At 41.6% G+C, this 15,311-nt stretch overlaps 1 protein-coding gene across 1 annotated transcript in view; it reads left to right on the plus strand.

Annotated features, from left to right (window-relative positions):
- The first annotated feature begins 13,405 nt into the window (after positions 1-13,405).
- The window catches only part of SDHAF3 (succinate dehydrogenase complex assembly factor 3), a 54,201-nt gene continuing 52,295 nt past the window's right edge, over positions 13,406-15,311 (plus strand). The window contains exon 1 of the mRNA XM_070730025.1: positions 13,406-13,486. The gene's annotated coding sequence lies outside the window, so the exon portion shown is untranslated. The remainder of the gene's footprint in view (positions 13,487-15,311) is intronic.

Here is a 15,311-nt window from a genome sequence, read left to right on the forward strand (position 1 = left end):
GTTCACAGCAAGGAAAGGAGAAGTTAAAGAAATATTTTCACCAGTGAATTAGAAACAGCTGGGTTTGGGTGTGGTCCTCATCAGCAGGGTTTAAAAGGCAGGCAAGGCCTTGAAGCCATGTGGAGTGTTATCAATTTGGAGTGGCGTTATCCTGTCTTGTTTCTGGGCGTCTCTGTTCCTGGCTTGTGGCCCAGCAGCTTTGGAAGACCCGTGGGAGGTGTAGGTCTGCAATTTACAGCCTTGGCTTGGCAGCAAGAATTCTGTATTGCTGCATGGACTTTTGCCTGTGTGGATATATCTGAAGATACAGCATTTTCCTGTTTGTAAGGACATTTTCTGTTACCTGTGTTTTTCTTGAATTTTATAAAATTGCCTTTGCCTTTTACCAGTGTGTCTGGCTTCTCTTTTTGGGTTGGTATTGGCTTCTGGAGTAACAGACAGAACACAGGGGAAATAATTTGGTCTTCCGAATCTAATTTCAATCCCATTTCATTAGTAATATTTTAACTGTAAAGACAAGTCTTCTTGTCTAATGTCATAAGCGCTGAAAACTAAATTTTAGTAAGAATTTTGTACATTAAACAAGAGAAAATGGCCTGTACCAAAAGTGAAGAATCATAAACCTCAACGAAGTGATTATTTACATCCTATACTTTCATGCCATATCCCATTCACACATTATAGCTGCTCTACCAGGGTTGTAAAAATTCAACCAACCATAAGAGAGCAGTAAAACATTATTGTCCTGTGTCTTTTTGTTGCCATGTTAAATGATTTTAAGAGTTTTGTAGCCCAGATATTATAGCCCTGCTATAATATATTTTAACATATATTATTCAGTAAAACCCTATTCAGATTTACACTCACCGAAATAGAACTAGGTTGGATTTCTAACACATACTAAGTTATGCAAAACCCAACATGAAGTAAAGTTGAACAAGAACTAAGATTAGTACATGATACAAGTGCATTTGCTAAGTCTACTGCTCATTTGGTTAAACATTTAGTGTGAAGTAGTTGGTATAAGCTTTGGTTCCTACAACTTATGGATATGTCATCTCAGAATGTATTAAGAGGATCTCAGAACATCTAAGTCAGTACTAAGATTGTCATGATAGCAGTCTTCCAAAATTTGAGAGGCTGTCACAAAGAAGGATGGGAGGACAACCTATTCTCCAAAACCCCTGAGGGCAAGACAAGGAGTAACTGATGGAAACGTATCAAAGAGAAATCCAAGAACTAAGAAGAAATTACCTAATAGTAAAAACAAATAATGAGCAGAATAGCTTGGATTCAGAAATTGTGAGTGCTTCATTACAATTTCTTCACACATTTTTAAAGTAGAGATTGGGCAGCCATTTGTCCAGAATGGAATAGAAATCTCCTATTTGGTCAAGGGAGTCAGACTAGGAAATTTCCAAGGTCCCTTCTAACTCTATTCTATCAATTTAGATGCATTTTTGCTTTGCTCCACTGACAACTGGTTGTAACACTGAGCCTGGGAACACGAAGTTGTATTCTGAGGATAGAATTTCTATGGCCCCATGTTTTTACAAGTTCTCCACAAGAAAGAGGGACAAACCATACATTGAAGTGTTGATGACTGTTCCAGTATGTGTTGTCATCCATGAAACAAACCAGCATGGGGGGAAAACCCCTCATCAAATAGTATCATGCATTTTATTCAATGTACCATAGTAATGTATTTTTAGCTATCCAGCTTTAATTATTACAGAGCAGAAGGGGTACGTTTGGGATTATATGTTCCCTTTCTACTATTAAACTTACTGGGTGGCCTTGGGAAAATCATTTTTTTCTGCCTGACCTACTATGAAGTGGGGGGAGGAGGGGATAGACAAAATCTGAGCTGCAATGTCATTTTACTCCAGCCGACTTCAACATTCTCCAGATGTGCAGGAGAATAGTTCCCAAAGTTTCTAGGCAGTATGGGGGCCAATGAACTTCTGACCAAGAGATGGGGTCCCCATCCCTTATGCTGGGGAGACACCAGTCTGAGGGAGGTGGCATGGTTGATTGAAAAATCAGGGAGGGAAAATATTCCAGAATCAAAATTGTGCCAAGATGTTTGTACTTCTCTCTTGCTGTAAAGTCATGTTGCTATAATTCTGCATCTTCACCTTCTAATTTAGAGAAACATGATGGGCAGGGTTTGATTTCCTGGGTAAAATGGTCAAAGCATTCATATTTTTTACTGCCATGTGCCAAAAGTATGGCTAAAACTTTCAGACCTGAAGCCAAGGAAGGAAGAGGAAGAAGTTCTTGACATTTAGGAAACATATGCCTAAAGACCTGGATTCAGAAGCCTAGCCTGAGCATCTTCTTCAGTGGTGATGTTCAATCTATTTTTGTACTTTGCAGCATCGTTTTGCTTTGACTCTCCTGAGGTTATATGGGCGGTTACAATACTGGCAGAGTTACACAAATACTGTGTTCATAGCTCAGCAATCTTTGGATCCGCATTTGGAGTTCAAGGTGGGTGGCATCTCAGCAAATGCCAATAGAGAGGCTACAGCAAGGTTGCTACAGAGACTTGGTGACTCAGTATAGACCCTATGCAAACTCTCAATTAAAGGGCCAGAAATCTTTTCTAATTACTAAAGAATGATGGGCAAATCTCAGTTCAAGGCAATTACACTAAATGACCATTTTTATCTACAATTCATCATCCACAATATCCAGAAATGAATGGCAGCCTTTTGCACAGAGTTTTTTTTTTCTAAAAAAGAGTATTTTATTTCCTGTAAACTTGCAGAATTGTAGCTGCACATAATATAAAGATTGATATGATCTGAAGAGAACCACAATATATACGGAAGGAAGAAATCCATGAGGAGGACACAAAAGATGAAATGAAACATCACTTACTGATTGTACTGATAACAAATATCCTTACAAACCATAGGACTTGTATGGACAAGACAGGTTGTATGTGGTTTCCCAATAACTCAAAAATTGGTTCAAAATGGGTGTTTTTCATGCTGCAGTTTCTGCATCCTTTCCTTCAAAGAAAATGAGAATAGGGATACTTGAAAACAATATAGCAAGAGTACTAAGACTTATATGCTGCTTCATAGTGTTTTTACAACACTATTCAAGTGGTTTACAGCAGTGTTTCCCAACCTTTTTTGAGCCATGGCACATTATTCATATTTTCAAAATCCTGGGGAACACTGAACGGGGGGACGGGGTGGCGTGGGGGGGCTAAAGAAAAGTTTGGACAAAAAAAAATCTCTTCCTCAATTTCACTCTATTTCTCCCTCCCTCTTTCTCTCTCTTCCTTCCTTCCCTTCTTTCTCTCTCTCCATCCCTCTTTCTTTCTTTCTTCCTCTCTTTTTTGCTCTCTTTCTCTCTCTCTCCCTCCTTCCTTCCCTCTATGTCTTTCTCTCTCCCTTGCTCTCTCTCTGCCTCTCTTGCTATCTCTCTTTCATTCTCTCTCTTTCGCTCTCTTTCTGTCTCTCTTGCTATGTCTCTTTCTCTCTCTCTCTGTCTCTCTTGCTATCTCTTTGTCTCTCTCTCTCTCTTGCTATCTCTTTCTTTCTTTTTCTCTCTCTCTCTTGCTATGTCTCTCTTTCTCTCTCTCTCTGTCTCCCTCCTTCTTTCCTTTCTATCTCTCCCTCCCTCTTTCCTTTCTATCTCTCCCTCCCTCTTTCCTCCCTCCCTCTTTCCTTTCTATCTCTTTTCTTTCTATCTCTCCCTCCCTCTTTCCTTTCTATCTCTCCCTCCCTCTTTCCTCCCTCCCTCTTTCCTTTCTATCTCTTTTCTTTCTGTCTCTCCCTCCCTCTTTCCTTTCTATCTCTCCCTCCCTCTTTCCTTTCTATCTTTCTCTCCGTCCCTCAGCGGGGGCAAAGAAGAAGGAAGGAAGGCTGCAGAGGGCACCAAGGACAAGAGCGCTCGCTCGCTCCCTCGCCCTCTGACTTCCCTCCCTCGCTGCTGAAGGGACGAGCACGGGCACGCTGCAGGAAGGGTTTTTTTTGCTTTTTTTCCCTTCCCCCGCCTCACGGGAGAGAGTGAGAGAGAGAAAGAGCAGCGCCCTGTCGGTTCCGAGCGCAGCCAGGGAAAGCGGCCTCGAGCCGATTGCGAACTGCGGGATGCGGCAAAGGACTCCTTGTCAACCAAAAAAGGGTGGGGGTGGCAAAGGCAAAGCCTGGGAGGCGGGGAAGGGAAGAGCGGGAGACCCCCAGACAGAACGGCTGAGGGGAAGGAAAGATGGAAGGAGGGAGGGATTGAGAAGCGAAGCCAGGGAGGGCTGAGAGAAAAGGGGAGCGGCGCACGCGAGAGAGGGGCGGGGCGTGCATTCCCGAAACGGATGGAGAAAGCCCTCTCTCGCAGCGAAAGTGCTCCCAGCCAGGGGGCTGCGAGAGAGGGCTGGGAGCGCTTTCGTCCCGAGGAGCTGAAGCTGCAGCCGCCGCCGCCGCGAGAGAAGTCGCGCCCCAAGGCAGGGGGCGGCAGTGGAGGAGAGGGGGCAGATCGGGCGGGGAGCTTGGCGGCACACCTGCCTGTGTCTCGCGGCACACTAGTGTGCCGCGGCACACCGGTTGGGAAACGCTGGTTTACAGAGTCAGAAAATTGCATCCAACAATCTGGGTCCTCATTTTATCAACCCTGGAAAGATTGGAGGCTGAATCAACCTTGAGCCAGTCAAGATCAATCTCCTAGAATTGAGCAGAATTTGCCTGCAATATTACATTCTAACTACTGTGCCACCATGGAGACAAGTCACTCCCATTTCCTTCCTTAAATGCTGCTCCCATTCCTGGTTCCAAATTGCAGTGCTAAAACTAAGTCCATTCTCCCCAAAAAATTTAGTAACATGATTTCAGGATTTTTTAAAAGAAATTTTAATGGTGCTAACAGTGTTCCCTCTAATTTTTTTTGGGGAGTGGGCGGAAAAGTATAGTGTCTGAGCGGCAGTCCCTTTGGGACTGGGCGGCACAGAAATAATAAATAAATAAACAAACAAACAAACAAATAAAAAACCCACCCTGTTTTGCCTCAGAGAATTTCAAAATAAAATACTGTATTGTGTGTCTATAACAGTGAGCTCATAATAGGGCAACTCTATCAATATCAAAATGCCACTTAAATAGTTGAGCTAGTTTCAAACTAGATTTTGATTTTCTTTCTCTCTTCCTTACTCCCATTCTTTTTCTTTCTCTTTTCCTTCCTCTCTTTTTTCTATCTGTTTCTCTCTCTTCCTCTCTTCCTCTCTCTCTCCTTCCCTCTCACTCTTTCCCTCTCGGCTTCTGGGCAGGTTTGGAAAACTCTGAGTTGATGATGATTTTTAAGTGAGCGATTGCTCACTGCTCAGCTTAGAGGGAACTATGGGTGCTAATAGAAGAAAATTTTATTTTAGAGGCCCTTGGCTTCTGTTTCACTCCCGTCTTTTAAAAACCTCACAAAACAGAGGTAGTACTAGTGGAATAGTAGTATAGTGGAATAATGAAAGACAGCTATCTTTTTATTAAGTTGATTGCTTTATCTGACTTTATCTCACTTTATATTTCAAGAACTTTTCGCAGACTTACATGTTTCAGGGAGTGAAACTACAATCTTTTGCATGCAGTATATATAATTTACCATTACATTTTTTCCATCTTGGGGGATGGTGACTAGCTGGCCTTTGCAGAGCTAGAGTCATCCACCTAGATACCATTTCTGTCCATTTTTGGGCTTCTCATCTCTTTTCTGTGAGTGGATAACCTAGTAAATTACTCAAAAAGAATGTAATCTATAATATTAATAAAAGATCTCACCATCAGTCTTCCTTTAAGGATCCTCCAGATGTAGTGTTTCAGTTTCCACATTGCCCAAACTACCTGATTTGCAATCAGGCTGGTTTATAGGTTATGGAAATTGTATGACACATCTGAAGAATATCAGGTTGGCAACTGCTTCTTAATCATGGTATAGGACAGTGATGATGAACCTTTTTTTCCTCGGGTGCCAAAAGTGTGAGTGTGAGTGACCACATCCATAATTTAATGCCTGGGAAGGCCAAAAACAGCCTCCCCTATCTGTGCGTCCATTTCCCGACTTCTGGTGGGCCTGTTTTTCGCCTTCCCCAGGCTCCAGAGGCTTCTCCCACCCTTCCATTGCAGAGGTCCTCTGGAGGCCGAAACTGCCTGCCCAGAGCCTCTGTGCAAGCTGAAAATCAGTGGGCTGGCATGCACACGTGCACTGGAGCTGAGCTAGGGCAACGGCTTGCATGCCGACAGATAGGGCTTCTCCTGCCACCTGTGGCATGTGTGCCATAGGTTTGCCAATCCTGGTATAGGGAGAACAGACAGAGGTTTTTAAGCAATGCCAAACAAGAACATTTAGGAACCTTCAGTGAAAAAGGATGAAATAAGATTGGGAAGACTTAACTTCAAATTCCAGCCATAGCTAACCCATTTATAGGGTTTTTGTTGGCACATAGCCAGGAGTGCCTGCAGGAATGTCAAAAAAGTCAAGATGATGGCTACAACAGTATGCTGATGATACCCGGTTTTACATCTCCACCCCATGTCCAGTCAATGAAGCAGTGGAAGTGATGTGCCGGTGTCTGGAGGCTGTTGGGGCCTGGATGGGTATCAACAGACTCAAACTCAACCCTGATAAGACGGAGTGGCTGTAGGTTTTGCCTCCCAAGGGCAATTCCATCTGTCTGTCCATCACCCTGGTGGGGGAATTATTGACTCCCCCTCCACAACTTGTGTGTCCTCCTCGACCCACAGCTCACATTAGAGAAACATCTTTCAGCTGTGGTGAGGGGGGCGTTTGCCCAGGTTCGCCTGGTGCACCAGTTGCGGCCCTATTTGGACTGGGAGTCACTGTTCACAGTCACTCATGCCCTCATCACCTCAAGGCTCGACTACTGTAATGCTCTCTACATGGGGCTATCTTTGAAAAGTGTTCGGAAACTTCACATCATGCAGAATGCAGCTGCGAGAGCAATCATGGGCTTTCCCAAAAATGCCCATGTAACACCAACACTCTGCAGTCTGCATTGGTTTCCGATCAGTTTCTGGTCATAATTCAAAGTGTTGGTCATCACCTATAAAGACCTTCATGGCACCGGACCAGGGTATCTACGAGACCGCCTTCTGCTGCATGAATCCCAGCGACCGGTTAGGTCCCACAGAGTGGGCCTTCTCTGGGTCCCGTCAACAAAACAATGTCGTTTGGCGGGGGCCAGGGGAAAAGCCTTCTCTGTGGCGGCCCCGGCTCTCTGGAACCAACTCCCCCCGGAAATTAGAATTGCGCCCACCCTCCCTGCCTTTCGTAAGCTCCTTAAAACCCACCTCTGCCGTCAGGCATGGGGGAACTGAGATATTCTTTCCCCCTAGGCCTTTACAATGTATGCATGCTATGTTTGTTTGTAGGGATGTTTGGTTTTTACAATAAGGGTTTTTTAGTTGTTTTAGTATTGGATTTATATGATGTTTTTTATTACTGTTGTTAGCCGCCCCGAGTCTACGGAGAGGGGCGGCATACAAATCAAATCAAATCAAATCAATCAATCAATCAATCAATCAATCAATCAATCAATCAATAAATAAATAAATAAATAAATAAATAAATAAATAATAAATAATAAATAAATAATAAATAAATAAACAAACAAACAAACAAACAAACAAACAAACAATGTAAATGAAGGTCTGCTGCTATATTATGTGCATCACAATGAGGCTTTGATTGTGTAGTTGTGGCCATGATCTTGATTTATTTTTGAGTTTCCCTGCGGTCCCCTGATACATAGTCTTTGAGTTCCTGGAAAGAAGGCAAGGTAAAAATTTAAATATTTTTTAAAATAGCAAGTGTTAGGAAAATTCAACTTGACCATCATTGATTATCTTATTTCCATTTATGTATATTTTCTGATTGTTATATTAAAGGAAAGAAGAAAAGAGTTAGACAACTTCTTTGAAAGCAAAAACCTGAACTTTTCCAGTTTCTTTTTGCCATAAATCTGATTGCCAAAACTGAAGCAGCCACACAGAGAGGTAAGGAAAACATAAAAATTTAGAAATGGGGGAAAAAGTAAACAAAATAATAGTACAGTTCTTTACTGAGAGCAGTGATCCTGCCAAAACAGTCCACAACTTGCAGTTAACCATCTCTCACTGAATGTGTGTTTAATTAAAACAAGAAACCAGGCTGAGCTTTCTTTTAATTTTGTTAAATGCAGGTTACTGCTGAATTTAATTTAAAGTCAGCCTTCTAGGCTAACTTTTCAAAACTTTTATTCTATGAGTGCTTCACCTGGAAGTTAATCCTGATGTATACAGAGGGGCTTCATTTCTGAATAAAAATGAATAAGACAGCCTTTCCTTCCCTAGTGGACTGGACTACACCATTCCTAAATAATAAGTGGCTGGGAATAATGGGAACTGTAGTCCTACTCTTCTGGCCTGGTGCTAGGTTGAGGAAGATTGGAATTTCCCTATCTAAAACAAAGATGGGTTAACTGAGGTGAGAGGGATTGGATTTTGCTGTCAAGATCTTCCCAATATACAAAGGATAAAAGAAGATCTTCTCAATGTGCAAAGAATAAAAGAAAATTATTGGGCCTGGAGGGGAACTACATATTTGAAGGCAAATATAATTTCTTCAGATTATATTGTTTATTGTATTTTGCTGCAAAGAGAAAGTGATATCCACTGTTAAAAAAGAAATGGGAACAGAAAAAATATATCATGATAGAACCCTTCTTTTTTATAAGTTCAGTCTCCAATTTTTTTACTATTACACAACTGTCACTGAAGATTCTATGCTTAATATTAACTAATCTATTGAAGAAATATTCTCTCTGAAGAGTTTATTCATTATCTTGAATGAATATTTAACCTTACAGTAAATAAACCATCATCACTTCCTGGTTCTGATGAACAAAACTGTTTTCAATACATTTCCCGAACTGAGATCAGTATTAACATATAACAGAGGCCACCCAAGAAACTTGATACTAGAGATCAAATAGCAAATGTATAAAATATACTGCATTCCTAAATATAAACAGCATTAACTTTAAAGAAACTTCTACCTTTAATTTAATAGACAGGGCAAACCCAGTCCACAAAAACATGCTAGTCCTTTAGTTTTCTCTATCCACAGAATGAAAGTGATAGTTCTCCTAAATACACACCCGTCCAATTGAACAGGAAAAAAAAGTTGGTAAGATAAGGGAAGGAACCATGGCTGTTGAAAAGAAATTCTGAACATTGGCCATGCTTTTTCAGCTAACGTGGCTGCCGATCAGTTTCTGGTCACAATTCAAAGTGTTGGTTATGACCTTTAAAGCCCTACATGGCATTGGGCCAGAGTACCTCTGGAACCGCCTGCTACCGCATGAATCCCAGCGACCGATAAGGTCCCACAGAGTTGGCCTTCTCTGGGTCCCGTCGACTAAACAATGTCGTCTGGCGGGCCCCAGGGGAAGAGCCTTCTCTGTGGTGGCCCCAGCCCTCTGGAATCAACTCCCCCTGGAGATTAGAACTGCCCCCACCCTCCTTGTCTTCCATAAACTACTCAGGACCCACGATACCGCCAGGCATGGGGGATTTGAGACATCTTTCCCCCAGGCTCCTTATAATTTATGTTTGGTATGTATGTGTTGTCTGGTTTTAATATGATAGGGTTTTAGTTATTTCTTTTAATATTAGATTTGTGCCACTATAATATTGTTTTTATCATTGTCGTGAGCCGCCCCGAGTCTTCAGAGAGGGGCAGCATACAAATCTAATAAATTAAAAAATTAATTAATTACTACAGCAAAATTTAGCAGACTATGTTCCTTCATTTGAAATTTCTACATAGTTTGGCCAGCATGACGTTCTGTCTCTTTGTCCGTCCGTCCGTCCATCCATCCATCCATCTATCTCTTCATCTGCATTTACTCTGAAAAGAAAAAGAAACAAAATGCAGTCTTTAAAGACTATATAACTGTATGCACTACAGTTGACAAAACTTATGTAATAATAAACTAATTAGCCATCAAGGTTTTTTGTTATTTTTTCTGTTAAAGACTACCATGGCAACAGTTCTGAAAACAGTAGGGACAGTTTGATCCTGTCTACTATTGGTTGGAAGCATTTGAGGAATAATTGAAGACACTTCTCTTTTGCCTGGTGTCTCTTAGTTTAAGACTTCCTAAATATCGGGGACTTGCATCTCAAGGGTATGTTGGTACATTACATGTACCTCCTAGATGGAGTCAAAGTGAGTTGGCTTGCAAAGTAGTTTCTGAATTAGCTTGCCCTGAATAGCATGATTATGCTTGAGATAAACTGGGATTTGGTTGCAATTCTGGCACAATGACCAAAATACGCCCAAGCTGTCCATAACTGTTTTTACTGTTAGTAGGGAATGCTGAATGTGACATGGGTTCAACTAATATTGGTAATCTGATTTACATTGCTTCTTTCTCAGCCAAATTGGGCAACATGTTCTAAAGAGTAAGGGATAAAAGAGTAAAGCACAGCCTGTAGAATGCCTGTCCAGCCTAGAAATCCTAGGACCAAATACAACTCAAGGTGACTCCTTTTCTCTAGATGCCAAATGTGAAGTTGGGCAAATCTCTTTCCTATGGGAAACCAACTCTGAATATTGGCCTTGCTAGCCTCTCTGTTCAATTTGATTTGTCTCTTACCTGCTCAGGAACCAATTGTTTCTGAGCAGGTAAGAAGCTCAGGAACAATTGCAGAACAATTGCATTTCAGCCTTAATTGAAATGACATCTCTGCATGAAGACAATATTTTAATGCCTACTGTTGGATAATTAGCCAGTGAATTTATTGCCCCCCATTTCAAAATATGGCTTGTCTTCCACATGGGAATAAGTCTAATTTATTTTTGAACTTGTTTTGTTTGAAGGTTTGAAACAGCATTATCACTCAATCTATCTGTTTGGAAGAATGAAAGGAGGAAAAAGTTCTTAGTTAAGAACTGGTTTCTGAATCCAACCAGCCATGGAGAGTGAAATGCCTCTTAAAGCTCACCATTTGGCATTTAAGTGAATATTGGTCTTCTCATTCCCAAAGTTCAAGAGATGCTCCATTGATTTTTGCCAAGTATGATCAGAATATGAAAAACAATTCCTACCAATATTTTTCTAAATATAGGCCCTTGATCAATGATGTATTGTATGTTTTGGATGCAGAAGATTTGAGGTTTAATTCTAGGCACTGCCAAATAAAGCTGGGAAATTCCCTGCTTAAAATCTTGAGGAGCCTCTGCAAGTCATGTATTCTACTAGAATGGTTTGATTTGGAAGACGGCAGCTTCCTGCGTCCCTGTATTGCTTGTTTATATATATATAAGCACCATCTGTTTGTGAATAACTTGAATTATCTGCCAATAAGGGAGAAATGTATCTGATTCAAACAAAGGCTTCAGGAAAACAAACCAGTTACTTGTACTTTGAACTTTGCTTGACATTGTGTGTCCTTGGCAGTAACAGGATTCAGACACACAACTAAAAAGGTCTTTCAGAGGAAAAGGTAAATTTCCAGCAGCCTCTGGAAATAAAGAGCTTCTTTTTCCTTTCAAACAAATCTATGCAATGGATCAAATACAGTGACTTAAAATATTTTTTCAATCAACCTAAAACTGGTTTGGAGCAAAATAGTTATAGACAGTACTTGGTTGGCATGATGCTGAGGCACATTCTGTGTTGCAACTACCTCCCTCTTGATCCTGTTATGTCCTGAGACAGAGTCAGCATATATTGCCCCCAACAATCTGAGTCCTCATTTTACCCACCTTGGCAGGATAGAAGGCTGAGTCAACCTTGAGCTGCTGAGTTTCTATTGGCCAAACTGCTGGCAGCTAGTGATCAGAAGTAGCTTGCAGTACTGTACTCTAACCACTGCACCACCGCAGTGACAAAAATTGAATTTAGTGTTGGAATAGTCACCTCTGTATGGACTTTGGGACAAGGTGTTATGTCTGTTTAAATGCTTACATTTTCTAGCTAAATCCTCATGATTACTGTATTTAAGTACAGTTAGCTGCCTCCACTGTTGCTTCCTTTCCCTCTTATTGCACACACATGATGATGCATTAGGGGCCCACTTGTATAGAATGTTTTATTGTTAGAATAGGAACCCTTTATTTTTCTTTGCAGTTACTTTGCTGTTGATTCAGAAAGGCAATGCATATTTTATGGGTTTGCCTTTGACTAAACCCATTTCTTTTAACTTTTGTATCAAGAGTTTGAATTCTCAATGGTTAGGCATAACTTATTTCAATCACTTGATTTTTCAGCATTATACTCAGGTTTGCTGACTCTCAAAATATGTGTGAGCTACACTATTAAAGAAATGACTCAAAATGTATTTAAAGCCACAGAGATCAAGCCAGAGCTATATATGGGAAGTGCCCAGAAACCAAGAGCTCTAGAGCAGCAATGTGGTGATCAAAAATAGGTCAGGTACAGCTTTCCACCTATCCCATAAAGTAAACAAACAAAATGTAAATTCAGAAGTATCAGCTGTATGGAAATGCAATACCAGCATTCTGTAATGTTCCCTATCACCCTAACAGAAGCACCATTCTTCATCCTGGGAGTACAGCAATTTCCCTAAGAGTTTTGAAATTTTCTACCATGTGTGGTATAGATGTTTTGTAGCAGCTATATAAGAGGAAACAGAGAGCAAGTGAGATAATTGCTTCATAAAATCAAGTACTCTTAAAAACAGTAGAATGGCTCTAAAATGTTCTTTGTTTAGGTTTGACAAAGCTGGGAGAAGGTATTCTCCTGCCCCCAAGTGGCTACACTGTATAATCCACTTTTGTCATAAACTCTCATTATTTCAGGCTTAATTCTGATGAGACAGATAATATAACTTATATAAATTAAATAAACCTAAGAAAAAAACAACCAACCATTTATATAACCATCAAAGATTTCAAAAATTGAATACATATCTGTATGAATCTACTCTGAATTCCAATAGTCCAAAGTATTCAAGATTATAATATTCTAAAACATTAGAATAATTGGAATTAGCATTTTATTCATATGACTCAAATAGATATTTGCTTTAAGAGAGGAATGTAACCCACTGAAAAGGCAATGTTAGGTTACTTAATGTTTATCCTTTGGTGGCACACAAATTACTGTATTCGCACTAAGCACATTAACCTTAGTGCCAGACATGATCTAAATAGCCAACTTATAATTAAATAAAATAATGTTAAGAGTCAGTGATATAAAGCAAATCATATATATGTGGCACATAATATATTTCCAATATTTTATTTCGTCAGTATTAAGTCTATACAGTATATCAGGGGTTCCCAAACTTGGCAACTTTAAAACTTGTGAACTTCAATTCCCAGAATTCTCCAGCTAGTCCAGTTCCGGTGGGACAGCAAGGAGGAGGGGAGGAACGGCTGCTCCCTGAGACAAAGGGTGAAACATCTCTGATATAGGCAATAAATCATGTCAGCAAGCTTACTCCTTTGCAAGTTTGGCTGGGTGAGTTGTTTCTGTTTCTGAAGCTCCCTGCCCGATGTCTTCCCTTGCATTTAGAGAGCTGCCTGGACTGCAAAAGATCGGGAGGCAGTCAGCTGTGCTGTGGAAAATGGCAGTCTCTGTTTAGGACTTGCTGACTCATTGACCCATGCTGCTTTAAGATTTAAGATTGATTGCTGCTGCTTTAAGATTGATTGAGCGGTGGGAGATCGAGTGAATAAAACGGCCCAGGTTTGGTGGATTGGACGGAAGGGACATTGCCGATGGTATTCAAGGCCTAGACACTGGAGCGCTGGTTGGTGGGGGCACTCGGTGTTGGAAGGTCTGCCGGATGATGGGCCTTTGAGAGAGACTAGGCCTGGCCGCGGCGGTGGAAGAGACGGTCGCGATACAGGAGAGAAAGCCAAGGGCGATGTCAAGGTTGCACCGAGGCCACGTGGGAGCGCCCAGGAGCATTCGGAGCTGTTTTGAGGGTGATTGGAGGTGTTGGGAGCATTTGGAGGCCGTGCCACGCCGCTGGGCGAGTGGGAGTTGGAGGTGTCGCCCGAAAGCAGCGGTGTTACTGGGATCTAACTGGAGGCCAACCAGCAAAGAACGGAGGTGGTGCGAGAACCAGGATAGAAAGAAAGACCTGGGAGTGCTGACCGGTGGCAGCAGCTGGCACCAAAGAGCCTGGAGGACAGGGTAATTAACAACTGGCATACCCAGGACTCGGACATCTCCACCCCCTGGACATCTCCCCCCCCACTTTTAGGGGGCATTGAATGAATTTTAGATCCTAAGCAACTCTTGACTTTACCCTTGAGAACTTGGTACCATTTTTGCTACTTTGCTGCTGACCTTATTTAATCTAATGAACTGATGTATTGTATTTTTCCCTAATGAATTTTAATCTATTTCCTAGTTTTTAACCTTTTTAATTTTAATGTTAACTTTTCACTTTTAGATCTTTTAATATTAATATCAGTAGTAATATTTAATTTTTTATTTTTTTTAAATTGATGGGTAATTGGGGTGGCTTTAATAATATGTATGGAATAAGTGAGTGGTATGAATGGGATGGGTGGGGTGGGTGGGATTATGGTATGGATGGGGTAAATGGGTATGATACGAATGATTTACATGGTCCACCTTGTGGGAACGCGGGAACTAGTGTCCTGGAATGTGCATGCGAAAAGCATAGACCTGTAGCATGACACGTATGATGACCCAGTTTCTCTAGCAACATTCTCCTTCTTTGCTGCTGTTCTGTCTGGGTCCCCCCAGATGCCAACACCAACCAAAAAGAGTATCCAGACACACTGGTAAAAAGCAAAGGCAGTTTATATACTGGAAAGCAAACACAGGTAACAAAAACTGTTCTTACAGACAGGAACACTATGAAGCTTCACAGAGGTTTCACGAAGGCCAGGCAATAAAACAGGATTCTTGCTGGCAAAAACAACACTGGAGATAATAAAACCCACGCCTCCCCCAAGTCTTTCAGCCTTCTAGGCCACAAGCCAAGATCAAAGACGCCAAGAATCGAAACAAGGCCACAGGACTCCCAGTTGATAACTCTCCACAAGACTGTAAGGGCGGGCCTGCCTTTTCAACCCTGCTGAGGAGAACCACACCCAAACCCAGCTGTTGCCAATTCAGGGATGGAAATACCTTTCTAATTGGCCTCTCCTTTGAGCTGCACGTCTCTGCCTCATGTCTATTATAGCCTGTGCGTCTTCATCCAATGAATCCAGGCTACTAGCTGGGGAGAGCCCCCCCGGGGGTCTCAGGCTGCTCTCCCTCCTCCTCTTCCTGACGTTCCTCTCCCCCGTCTGCCTGGTCCTCC

Source organism: Erythrolamprus reginae, chromosome Z (assembly GCF_031021105.1).
Source record: "Erythrolamprus reginae isolate rEryReg1 chromosome Z, rEryReg1.hap1, whole genome shotgun sequence".
Classification (NCBI taxonomy): domain Eukaryota; kingdom Metazoa; phylum Chordata; class Lepidosauria; order Squamata; family Dipsadidae; genus Erythrolamprus; species Erythrolamprus reginae.